General features: G+C 40.0%; 4 non-coding genes across 4 annotated transcripts; 3 read left to right on the top strand and 1 right to left on the bottom strand.

Moving 5' to 3' along the window:
* Window positions 1-60: 60 nt before the first annotated feature.
* On the top strand, window positions 61-132 carry TRNAD-GUC. The gene has a single exon. It is a non-coding gene; the product is annotated as a tRNA-Asp (tRNA).
* Window positions 133-3,367: 3,235 nt separating this feature from the next.
* On the bottom strand, window positions 3,368-3,449 carry TRNAS-UGA. The gene has a single exon. It is a non-coding gene; the product is annotated as a tRNA-Ser (tRNA).
* A 5,244-nt stretch (window positions 3,450-8,693) lies between these two features.
* TRNAQ-CUG lies at window positions 8,694-8,765 on the top strand. The gene has a single exon. It is a non-coding gene; the product is annotated as a tRNA-Gln (tRNA).
* Window positions 8,766-12,585: 3,820 nt separating this feature from the next.
* On the top strand, window positions 12,586-12,667 carry TRNAS-AGA. The gene has a single exon. It is a non-coding gene; the product is annotated as a tRNA-Ser (tRNA).
* The last annotated feature ends 1,040 nt before the right edge of the window (window positions 12,668-13,707 follow it).

Below are 13,707 nucleotides of genomic sequence, written 5' to 3'. Positions count from 1 at the left end.
TAGGGAGAAGGTCAATGTTTACATTTATTAGATATCTGTAAGGCGTTGCTGCACAGCTCTTCCTCGTTAGTATAGTGGTGAGTATCCCCGCCTGTCACGCGGGAGACCGGGGTTCGATTCCCCGACGGGGAGAGTATGTGTACATTTTGTGTCTCGTCGTCTATTTTAGAATTTCGCACAATCGTGTTGTCACTGTTTGGAGTTAAATATTACACTCCCTCTTTCTTTCACATAAAAACCGCGGAACTCACTTTGGTTAACGACCTTGAGCAGGGGAACGCAGATTCTGCGGCCGCTACTGTGGCTTCTTCAGAATTCTGTGTGTTCAGCGATGGCCCCTACTGGGTTCTAGGACTGAGAACTGAACTACCTGGGGACCCTCTTGCCAGTTTTTCTCAACAACTGCACCCTACCCCGCTTCCGTCTTTTCTAGTCCTGTATACTCTAATAAGAGAAACATTTCCGCTCAGTTCTTAAGTATCAAAGCCAAAGCTACTTTAAGGCCCAGAGGGGAATAAGTGACATAGGACTTGGAATGCTCATTGGGATTAGTAAGATTCTGGTTGTCTGGCACCTACCTTCCGTTTACATCCAGAAAAAAGTACTGGGGCAAAGAGCCAAGAAGATCTAAAAGCCCATGTTCAAGTCGTCCATCCTGCTAGACATCAAACTCTGAAATGCTGACAGGGACATGGCACAGCTGGGGGCTCATGTGTGCTTCAGCTGAACTGGCTGACTAGGCAACTCCAAACTAGTGCCCCTGATGCATTTAATTGTGTGGAGGAACGTGACAAAAGTGATCACAGACATGATTTATTAGAGTTTACCAGAGAAACAAATGAACAGGATGTGTGAAGGAGATTTATTTTGAGGAATTGCCTCCTGAGATAATGGAGGCTGGCAAGTCCAAAATCTGCAGAGTGGGCAGCAAGCACCCAGGAAGAGCTGATGCTACTGGTCCAAGTCTGAAGACTATCAGCACAATTCCCTCTTAGAAGGGAAGCCAGTATTTCACTGTATTTTTGCAGTTGGATGAGGCCCATTCATATTATGGAGGGCAATCTGCTTTATTGAGTCCACTAATTTAACTCTCAGTCTCTTTCAAAACATACTCAAAGAAAGATCACAGAAACACAGATTAATGGTTGACCACATATCTGGACACTGTGACCCAGCAGGTTGACACATTAACCATCACAAATATTTACCTACCTGAAGGGTTACAATAAAATATAAAAAGGCAGATAATACCAAGCATTGTTTAGGATGTGAAGCAACTGGACTCTGTCATACTTGGGAATATAAATTGGTTCAATCACTTACAAAAGTGTTTTGGCATTACATACTAAAGCTTGAGCATACACAATTACTGTGACTCTACAATTCCATCCTTAAGTGTTTCCACCCATCAAAAATCCTTATTTGTATTGACTGAAAAACATATATAACAATATTCATAGCTGCAACGTTTATAATAGCCAAAACTGGAAACAATCCAAGTGCCTTTGTAGAAGAGGTGGACTTTAGTAATGCGTTGATATCTGGGGCTGATTTTGAAGAGTGGAGATGGTACATAGATGCTTGTCAGAACAAGAGAGAAGGAATTAAGGGGCTTCAATGACAGAGGAAGCTCAGAATAAGCATATCCAAGAGGGATGAGGATATTCCTGTATTTGGCACCCTGCTGGCTTCTCTCCTGCTCTATCCCTCCCGTCTCATAGACTTCCTCCTCCCCTATCCCTTTCTCCATTTTACTTTTCCACGTATTCTGTACTCCTACCTGGACCTTATTTCCCCACTTTCTTCTGCATGGGAATCAAAGTAGTGAGTTTCAGAATTCATATTTGTTTCCTGAATTGACTGTAAAACCCAAATAAATGTTTACAACAAAATTTAATAAAGTTGACCTAAAAAAAAAAACCCCAATCAAAAAATGAGCAGATCTAAATAGACATTTTTTCAAAGAAGACATACGGATGGCCAAAAAGCACATGAAAAGATGCTCAACATCCTAATTATCAGAAAAATGCAAATCAAAACTACAATGAGGTATCACCTCACACCAGTGAGAATGACCATCATCAAAAAGTCTACAATCAATGCTTGTTTGTTGAGGGTGTGGAGAAAAGGGGAACCTCCTACATTGTTGGGAGTAATGTAACTTTGTACAACCACCATGGAGAACAGTCTTTTGAGGGTCCTTAAAAAACTAAAAGTAAATTACAATATGATCCAGCAATCCCATTCCTAGGCATATATCCAGAGAAAACTATAATCCAAAAGGATACATGCACCTCAGTGTTCATCACAGCACTGTTTACAATAACTAGGGCATGGAAGCAACATAAATGTGCATCAACAGAGGATTGGATGAAGAAGACGTGAGATATATATATATATTATATATATATATACACAATGGAATACTCAGTCATGAAAAAGAAATAAGCAATGCCATTTGCAGCAACATGGATGGATATGGAGATTATCATACTAAGTGAAGTAAGATTAAATATATGATATTGCTTATATGTGGGATCTAAAAAAAGGTAGAAATGAACTAATTTAAAAAACAGAAATAGAGTCACAAATGTAAGAAACAAACTTGTGGTTACCAGATTGCTGGGGTGGGGGTGGATAAATTGGGAAATTGAGAGTGACATGTATACACTACTGTGTAGTGCAGGAAACTACTCCATACTCTGTAATGACCTATATGGGAAAAGAATCTTTAAAATAATTGATAAATGTATATATATGTAACTGAATCACTTGTGCTGTACAGCAGAAACTTAACACAACATTGTAAATCAACTATACTCCAACAGAAATTTTTAAAAGGATGCTGATGGTTCAGATGCCATTTTACAGTGTGTTATTGTGCAAGTCAACCCTGTTTCTTCATCTTTAAAATGGTGCTAATATTATCTACCTGATTGGGTTAAACTCATGATTAAGTGAGATAATCCATGAAATGCCAATTCAGTGCCTGTAGTAAGGGTTCAAAAATCGTAGCTGTTAGAGAATATACTATTTTTCTAAATCTTGAGTTCCCTGGAACAGAAGCAGCTGTGAAAGCACCTTCACCCTAGAAGAGGATGGAATCTGAGTTTGATGCTGAGGACCTAAGTTGGCATGACCAGTAAATAAAGAAAAGGCAGTCACCTTCCTCAAATCAGGATTAATATTATCTTCACACAGTGTAGATTTACTGCTGCATTTCAGACTGATGTCAGTGTTTCAGGACACTATAGTCCCTGGAATATGACAGGTTGTTCGACCTGACTTGAGTGACTGCAGAGCCGTTTCAGTTGATTGTTGTCATTGACATCAGAGTCTTCGGTAACCTTCTTTGTGCGGATAAAACCGTAGTCGGCAGGATTCGAACCTGCGCGGGGAAACCCCAATGGATTTCAAGTCCATCGCCTTAACCACTCGGCCACGACTACCTGCTGCAAATGTTTTATTGCTAACGAGTTTGAAGGTACACCGAGTGGTATGCCATTGAATCACTAGGCACCAAAATGGTGAAAGTTGTTTTGGTATATAGCTGGCGTGGTAACAAAGAATTTCCTAAGCCCATTCGAGACTTCTCACGTTCAGATGAAATAAGTCATCCATGGCAAATAGAAATTCAGCGGAGGAAGATGGAATTCAAAGAATCATTCAGAGACAAGGGATTCGAATTTTCTATGCCCTAGAACTGAGGGTCACCCTAGTAGTCTCACACCTGCAAGTGCCAATGGGACTGGAAATGGGTTGGAGAAAATTTGGGGAAATCGGAAAGCGTGCAGTCAGTCGTGTTTGCTTCTAGCGTTAAGCTCTAAAACAGAAGTATCTCCGATAACCTTCAACTGCGTTGACCTTTCCCTATCTTAAGAGAAGTATTTGAAACCCCATTTGAGCCAGAGTGCCGGGTGAAAGAATGGGGAAGGTCCAGGAGCTGAAGAAAAAGATTCTGGGAAGATCTTCAGCCCTCATGCTGGGAAAATCTTCAACTCCTCACTCCTTTTCTTCTTCCCTTGAGAGGAAAGCCCGCAGCCCAGGAGCCTTAGGGAGAAGCAGCTTATATAACAGCTTGAGGACATTCACGGTATAGAAAAACAAACCAAATAAAATAAAATAACCCACCATGTGTGTAATACACAAAGTCATGAATGCCAGACTATCGATAGGATTGCGGATTTAGAGACTTAATGAAACCCTGTAGAACTGGATTCTTTTTCCTTTTTTTTAATGAGGAATTTAGGACTATAGGATCGACTTCTGAGAGTTGAAGTACTTTGCCAAAAGCACCATCAAGTAGATTTAGACAGGCTTTCGGATACAAGGGAGAATGCCTTTCATGGCTGAGGCCCTCAAACTCTCATAACTAAAGCTCTCCCATATCTTGTCATTTAGGGCAGGCAAAGAGACAGTTTTTCCTGTGGTGGGTTGAACTGTGTCACCCAATAACAAATGTTGAAATCCTAAGCTGAGGTACCTGTGAATATGACTTTGAGTATAGTCTTTGCCAAGAATATCAAGTTAAGATGAGGTCACACTGGATTAAGGCCCTAAATCCAATGATAGAGTCCTTATAAGGAGAGGAAGACTTGATACACATATAAAAATAGACACACAGGTACAAAGGCCATGTGAGAGGGAGGCAGAGATTGGAATAATGCAGTTGCAAACCAAGGAACTACAGGGATTTTCAGCAACCACCAGAAGCTAGGAGAGAGCCATGAAACACATTCGCCTTCAGACCTTCTAGAACCAATTTGCACACACCTTTAATTTAGATTTCTAGCCTCTGGAACTGGGAAAGAATAAATTACTACTGTCTTAAGCCACCCACTTTAACGGTAGTTTGTTAAGACAGCCCTATGAAGCATTGCTCCTGTCTGTTTATGCTTGAAACAAGATCCTTCTTGCCACTTTAGCACTTCTAAATTCCACCAGAGAGCCTCGTACAAATATTGGGTTGGCCAAAATGTTCATTCAGGCTTTTCTGTAAAACTCAAACGAACTTTTTGATCCATCCAGTAGTTACTCCCTTTCATATAGTAAACTAATTTTGGAGAAAACTCTCCTAGGGAGGTAATCTAAACTAAAAGAAATCATTTATGTGCAAAGACATATATGATACTTTTAGTTATAACAATAAAATAAACATTTCCAACAATGGAGAGAGGGATGATTATATAACTTGGGTTATATATACCTGGAAGAATATTACCAAGCCATTAAAGACAGTATTTTGTAAGAAGTTGTGAATGGCTCAGGGAAAAAGTACAAGATATATAGTGTTAAATGAAAAGAGTAGGATAAAAAATGTATATGCTATATGACCTCAATTATGTAAAATTTTTGAGGATGGGAGAAAATACACAGAAGTGTTGCTAGTGTGGTTTCTTGGTTGTGCGATTGTGGGTTGTTTTTTTGTTTTTCTAATGTGAAGCAGACATCATTACTCAAGTTTTAAAAATGAAGAAGCAGAAATAGTGATTTTATTGCTGGAACAAGAGAAATATAATATCTAGATACAAGGCTTTCATATTACTCTGTAATCAAACATTTAGGTCAAGTGGTCATTTTTAAAGGAATTATGTTTGCTACAGTGGTGAAACCCAGGGCTTTATGTTTGTTTTCTTATGATGCTAATAAGTTAACAATAAAAATAATTTAAAAAGAAGTAATCCCACAGTGATGAAAAGAGCATGAAAGCAAATGACAGATGGTAAGAAACATTGTTTACCTCCCCAAATTTCAGTATCTTGATGCAGTTGAGATTTAGTTTTTACTCGTGTAAGAGTCTACTGTGGACTTTTAAGTCAGCAAAGAAAGGGGAGCCCATTTTGCCCTTGTGGTGATTCAGGGACCCAGGCTTCTTCTATCTTAAGGATCTGCTATCTCGTAAGGCTGGAGAAAGTCCACACCTCTTTAAAGCCTAGGGGTACATGTTACTTTTGCATTCATAATCTGTTCGTTATGACTAATCACTCAGCCACCCTGAGATGCAAACTGTTATGCAGATTGTTATGCAAATTATTATGCAAATTGAGATGCAGATATAGATGCTGGCTGGATAACTTATTCCCATAGACAACTCCCATAGACAACTATGGAGGATGGAACATGGATTGAGGTGAACATTACAATTACCAGCAACATTTGGGGAGGCAGAAAAGAGTTCAATAAATAGTAACTGAGTTAGCAGAGTGAATAAAGCTGAAACCTTACTGTCTGCAAGGTGGAAAGCTACCAATTATAAAGTTATTAACATCTGTAAAGGATATTTCAGATCCTTGGAAAAGCTAATAGGAATTGGGGGGAAAAAAACAAGATTAAAGGAAACTAATCTCTGAGAAAACAGTCATGGAAAAACCAAATCACAGAGGACATATCAGGCATCCTGATTACAATGGTCTGTCATATACAATCACTCTAAAATGGGTCCATCTGCTGGTGTATCAGGTTCATAATACCAATTAGGTTTTGCAGGCTACCTCTTAAATAGGATTGGACTGCTAAGGGGCCACCAGAATTCTGAGGAATGATATGTACCAAAGCAAATAAATAGAAGAAAGAGCCTGATGGAACTAGAAACTAGTAAATAACAGAAGGGAAAAAAAAACTATTATTAATTTTCTCAGAGAAATAAGAGAACATTTTGCACCTATGGGACAATAATAGGATGCTGTTATTTTTGAAAGAGCGTCAAGAGAACAAGAAGTCTTGAAATTTTAAAAACTGTGGTGATAGGAAAAAGTTTGATGGAAGAGTTGGAAGATAAAGTTGGAAAATTTTCTCATAAAGAGGAAGAGAAAAGAAAGATGGAAAATAGGAAAATGGTAGATAAATTAAAAGCTCATTCTAGGAAGTCCAGCTATGTCTGATTGAAAGTGTTCCAGGACAAGACAACAAAGAAAATAAAGGGTGACAATTACTTATAAATGCCCCCCAAAATTCACCAGACCTAAAAGTTCCACTTATTGCTCAACACAATGAACGAAAAAGACTAAGAATCTACCCAAGTGTCTACATTATTTAAGAATGGCATTTAACCTCATCACCACAGCAATATCTAGAAGACAAAGGAGTCATGCTCACCAAGTTCTATGATAAAGTGATTTCCACTCTAGAAATCTCTACCTGACTAAACTAAATCATTTATGAAGTTAATAAATATCTTTTCAGAAATGCATTATAGTTGGTGGTGGGAAGGGATAACCAGGAAACAGAGACCTCATGAGAACTTAAATCTGGGTGTCTCTAATGGGAAATCAGAACCCAGTGGGTGGAATCACCTTCTGGCAGCAGGCATCTGGAGTTATGGAGGAGAGACAACTGCTACTGCCAGGAGATGTTACATAATGCAGAGGGGGCAGTTACAGTGCGGCCTCTTCAACCTGGAAGTATTTCTTCTGTATTTCAGGCATCTTTATGTAACTCGAACAGTCTTGGCTGAATGCCGATACTTCTCCCGGGCTTTTGTTGGGAAGGTTCAAACCCGCATAGCTACAATTATTTACTTTTAGTAAAGACGTTTGCTTTTCTCCTCAACCCTTTGGGTTGACAGTCCGGATTCTTCCATTTCCTGCTGTTGCCTTCCCCTAAGGCAATAAACAGTCCTGTCAAGTCTCCTGCTTGACATCAGGAAAACTTCACTGCCCATGAAAGAGGTAGGTCACAGCTTTGGAACTGTGGTGCTGGAGAAGACTCTTTGAGAGTCCCTTGGACCTCAGGGAGATCAAACCAGTAAATCCTGGAGGAAATCAACCCTAACGATTCATTGGAAGGACTGATGCTGAAGCTGAAACCCCAATACTTTGGCCACATGATGCAAAGAGCCAACTCATTGGAAAAGACCCTGAGGCTGGGAAAGATTGAGGGCAAGAGGAGAAGGGGGCGACAGAGGGTGAGGTGGCTGAATGGCATCACTGACTCAATGGACATGAGTTTGAGCAAACTTCGGGACAGGGGTTTAATGAAGGACGGGGAAGCCTGGTGTGCTGCAGTCCATGGGGTCGCTAACAGTCGGACACTGAGCGACTGAACAACAGCTTTCTCAGTGAGAACCAAGTTACAAAACCCTGTTTTGAAAACATTCAAAGTGCTTTACCCTTGGTCTCCACGAGGTGGAAGCGTTCAGAGAAACAGAAGTCATCTCTTGGCATCCCACTCTCTCCGCCCCCCGGTCCGCCTCTGCCACAGCGCCAGGACTGGTTGGCACACCACGTCAAATGAAGTCATTCACAATTTATGTCTCACGAAATTCAACTTCCAAGAACGTCCCTTACGTTCGAAGTCGAGAATTCGGGACAAACACTGGGGATGCAGCTAGCCCAGCCGTTCCTCCGACAACGCCAGCAGGGAGCGCGGCTCTGCAAACACCGTATCGGAGCGCGGGTCACTGCTTCTGGGCAGCCCGGCTGACTGTGGTCGCGCGGAGAGCCGCCCCGTGAGCTACAGAAAAGGCAGGGAGGAGCGCGAGAAAGCACGGACCTACCACTTCTATCCCGAGAAACCGATTTGCTCTACTTTTGCACTAGGAGCTCTGGTGCGCCTAAGAAAAGGGGTGTGTGCCATGGAGGCAGATAGAGAAAACAAGGATGAGGATGCAAATTTCGGCTTTTCAGAGGACGTGTTATTGCAGAACTGAAGCTATATGGTATCAGGAAGGAGTGCTATCGGTTTTCCAGCCGTGGGGTTCCATGGTGTAATGGTTAGCACTCTGGACTCTGAATCCAGCGATCCGAGTTCAAATCTCGGTGGAACCTAGGTTCTTTTACTTTCTGACTTTACTTATCTTTCTAGTTTTCCTTTTAGGGAGAGTTGGCAGGGAATCTGCAATTCACGTTTTGCCTTTTGTTTATAGACTTTACTACATCATTTTGGAGTTTTTCTACCTTGTGAAAGTTTAAAATGGCCAAGTATACATTCTGTTTTAAATTGTCTTGATACCAAATAGGAAGAATTTTAAAGTACAACTTTCAATACTCAAAGCCAAAAGTAAAACTAGTTTTTTAGTTTGTTTTTAAAATAGTCTAGAAGTAAAGAATTAAGATGCAATCACATCCACGTTATTCCTCATCATATTCTAATGAAAATGTTATAAATGCTTGTTGGGAATGTGTTTGATGTTCTTTCTACTGCTATTAGCTAAAGAATGCTCTTGTTATATTAATTTTATATTAACTAATTGAATTTTTACTAATTATTAACATTACATAAAATACACACAAATTACTGTTTTCTCACATTCTTAATTATTGAAGCCCTTGAAAGTGAAAATCCACCCACGCTTTAATTGATTCATAGTATTTCAACATATGAAGCATATTAAGGAGATTTTTCACTCTATGTTAATAGCTGAAATTCTTATTCTCATTTTAGCTATCTATTTTTTGTTCTTAGCTGAACTTTCAATTACCAATAGATGTTAGTGAGCAATCTGGAAAAGCAAATTGCTAAAATAAAGGGGGGAAAGCTACCTACCCATACCTTTTGTTTCTTTGTTGTGTTCTTATGTTTGCTGTTACTTCAGCCTAACAGATACACTGCTTTTATGAAGACACCAACTGCCTGATTGTAATTTGAAATCTTAACTCCTTAGAAGTTTAGGGAAAGGCCATATTTTCATGTCTACCAAAGATACAGTTTATGCAAAGTCCTGCATGAACGCCATTATCAGAGACTGCTTCCTGGTCGATGTATATCCCTGGGGCCTCAAAACCCTTCGTTGTAGGTATACATTTCCTCACCTTCCCTGAGTTCATTTACTTATAAAGCCATGAAAATTTAATAGGTACAAAGGACCTCAGTTGGCACTGATTTCTATACTAAGGATGTCCACAATACTATTTTTTAAATATAGGACTCCATAATAAAAACATTTACTAATTCAATTCCAATACTTGATTTCAAAAAATGGAGAAACAACCTAACAATGTCAACACCCGCTCTAGGCAGTGGAGTCCTCAGGGAGCCACCTTCTACTTCTGTTGGCGCAGTGGAGCCAGCATGGTGGGATGGGGAACGGAGACACTCTGGGGCTGAATTCTTCACTCTGTGAATGTCTAACTGCGTAATTTTCAAGATGTAAAACTACTGTGTACCTCGGTCTCTTTACTTTATGTAAAAGAAGGTAAGGCTTCTTTGCTATGTTTTACCATGGTAAGTACTTTGCTTAAGGAAGACACTCCACAAATACCAGTGCTCTTAAGGAAGACACTCCACAAACACTAGGGCTCTCTTTTCCCTCTTTTTCTTTTCTCTCCTCCCCCCGCCCCCTTCTCCTCCTCCTTATTCTTCAGAAAGAAGGGTACCTGAGAATGGAAAGGGGACATTTTGGTGTATTTTGTTCAAAGTACCACGGTCAGTGATGCTTCTTTCCTAAAAATATTCTTGCCAGCAGAAGCAGCCTACCCTCTATTCCAAAACACTAGCCTATCCTTGAGAAGGAAATGGCAACCCACTCCAGTACTCCTGCCTGGAAAATCCCATGGATGGAGGAGCCTGGTAGGCTACAGTCCATGGGGTCTTGAAGAGTTAAGACACGACTGAGCAACTTCATTTTCACTTTTCACTTTCATGCATTGGAGAAGGAAATGGCAACCCACTCCAGTGTTCTTGTCTAGAGAATCTCAGGGACGGAGGAGCCTGGTGGGCTGCTGTCTATGGGGTTGCACAGAGTCAGACACTACTGAAGCGACTTAGCAGCAGCAGCAGCCTATCCTTGCTTAAAAACCAGGTAAAAATCTCACCTGAAGTAGTTACCTTGCTTGAGGATATTGATTTTTTTCAAGACCTACCCCCACCACCTTGCACTGCCTATAGGACTCAGGGAATCACTATACATTTCTATTTTACATACTGAAAGAATGTAATATAATGCTAATTCATATCAAAAGAAAACCAGAGTAGTGTGTGGGGGAGTGATAGATCAGGAAAAAAGAAACACAATGTAGAACTGAATCAAATTTATCAATATGGGTACCCCTAATGAAGATTCTGAAGTTAGTGTGTTAGCTAGAACAGTTGGGAATTATAACAGTGTGCATGGTAAGTTGACTGTAACCTGAAGTCAGTAGAACTACAGTAAATGAAGAATCCAAGATTTCTTTGGTATGAGGTAGAGAAAGATGTCGATGTCTTAGATTGTTTTAAAACACATAGGGAACTTGCAATGGATTTGTCACATGTGATACCCACTCATCTTCCCTCTATTATCTTCCTCGAGGGCTCCCTTACAAAACCCCCTAGGAAACAGATTGGTGAAGAGAGAGCCAGGGTCCTTGGGAGGTTCTCTAGTACCTGTCCTCTGTAGAAAGGTTTGATGGTAATGGATACATCCCTAATTTTTTTTTTTAAAAATTATTTACCTTTTTGATCCCTTTCCTCCATTTCTCCCACTTGCCCTAGCCCACCTTTACCTTTGGTAACCTCTCATCTGTTCTCTGTATTTATAAACTTTTTATTTTTTCTTTTTTTAGATTCCACATATAAAAGGTATTTGTCTTTCCTAACTGGCTTATTTCACTTAGCATCATTCCCTCAAGGTCCATCCATGTTGCAATAGATGGCAAGATTTTATTCTTTTTTATGGCTGAATAATATTCCGTTGTATGTATACTATAACCTCTTTATCCCTTCATCCATTGATGGACAGAGATTTTCATACTTTGGCTGTTGTAAACAGTGCTGCAATGAACATGGGAGTACATATATACTTTTCAAATTAAGGTTTTTTGTTTTCTTCAGATAAATGTCCAGAAGTGAAATTGCTGGATCATATGATAGTTCTATTTTTAATTTTTTGAGCAATCTCCATACATTTTCCACAGTGGCTGCACCAACTTATCTTCCCACCAACAGTGCACAGAGGTCCCCATCCTTGCCAACATTTATTATTTCTTGTTTTCTGGATAATAGGCATTATAACAGATGTGAGATGCTATCTCATTGTAGTTTTGATTTGCATTCATCTGATGATTAATGATGTTGAGCATCTTTTCATGTACCTGTTGGCCGTATGTATGTCTTTGGAAGACAGATTTATTTGGATCTTCTATCCATTTTAAAATCAGATGGTTTTCTCGCCTTTCACTTGTATGAGTTCTTTCTATATTTTGGATGTTAAACCCTTATCAGATATATGATTTGCAAATATTTCCTCCCATTCCAATGGTTTTATGCTTTTAGATCTTACTTTCAAGTCTGTAAGTCGTTTTAAGCTCCTTGACATAGATCTTGGTAATGATTTTTTTGGATTTGGCACCAAAAGTAAAAGCAACAAAAGCAAAAATAAACAAGTGGAACTATATCAAATTAAAAAGCTTCTGCACAGCAAAGGAAGCGATAAAAAAGCAAACAACAAAACATTAGTCTCCTCCCTTCAGACCATCAGAATAAGAGATCCTTGCAGTTTGAGGAGGAAGTGTTACCTGCCAATTTGACACAATAGCCTGTGTGTCTAAATGATGCCAAAGGGCAAGAAACTGCTTAATACAAATACACTTTCTGATGGAAGATGTGATATTCTGAAGAGAATTGAAGTTCTCTACAGCTACTTAGGCCAACGGGCCTACTACTGTCTAAGTAGTCGTGGCCGAGTGGTTAAGGCGATGGACTAGAAATCCATTGGGGTCTCCCCGCGCAGGTTCGAATCCTGCCGACTACGACACCCTTCTCTATTGAGACATAGCCAGTTGGGGAAGAATGCTGTTACCTTAAAGAGAGAAGCTGGATTGTTCTCCAACCTGGCTCTTTATGTTGCCGGTGAAAGGCTCCCTGCCACTGGAAACACAGGGATTATACCCCCAAATAGCAGTCTAATTTATTATTAATTTTAAGTAATTCGACCACAGCCCTAATGGCGCTTTCTTTCCCCACTAGAAGAGCCCAGGCTTTGATGGTACCTTCCTCTTTTCTCCAGTCAAAATCCTGCTTAGAAGGCGGCCTTTCCTAAAGAAAAAACTTGGCAGAAACCTTTCCCCTTTATCAGGACTCTTCTCCAGTCATGTATGCCCTTGTTCATGTACAAAAGGAAACTCCACGAAATCTTGGATCACATATAAGTGAAAGCCAGAACTCACATCTATGGTCATGAATCCAAACTGGATTTTAATAGGCAAGCCACTACATAACTGAAGAAATTATTTAAGCCGTTCTTTTGGTAGCCAAACCAAAAAAGTCGACAACATTATGCCAGACTAACTTGTCCTGGGGTCCAGGACGCTGGTAAAGAGAGAGGAGCTAAAAGTGAGATGAGGTTTTGATACATTCTGGGCACAGAGTTCAGATGCAAAATCCCATTGGGTCATTAACATGTGTGAGTTAATGTACTGAAGTGTTAAAGCAACGTCAACCACGCTTGAGTGCCTTCCTAGGAATTCCTAGGAAAATTAGATTATCTCACTTGGCAATTTAATGGGACTGATCCTCACTTCTCTTGTGGAGATCTGCACAGTTGTCATACTTTAGTGCATCTCAAGAATGCATCTATTAATTTTTCTTAAATCCAATGCGTTCCATATTCATTGATTAAACGCCAGATACTTTCCTCTTTCATGCATGTGTTCAGAGGAATGAAGTAGTCAAAAAACATCAGGTTGCAACCTCAGGAGGGTCAGTGATGTTGAGTTGTGGTAAGTCCTCTTTGCTGAGCAGGGTCTGCTTGATGAAAATAACTTGGTTTTGGCTTTTAAGACCTGGATTTCC

The sequence above is a fragment of the Cervus elaphus genome, chromosome 7 (genome assembly GCF_910594005.1).
Source record: "Cervus elaphus chromosome 7, mCerEla1.1, whole genome shotgun sequence".
NCBI lineage: Eukaryota > Metazoa > Chordata > Mammalia > Artiodactyla > Cervidae > Cervus > Cervus elaphus.
The sequence above is the reverse complement of the archived record's forward strand: the minus strand, read 5'-3'. Positions and strand labels throughout refer to the sequence as shown.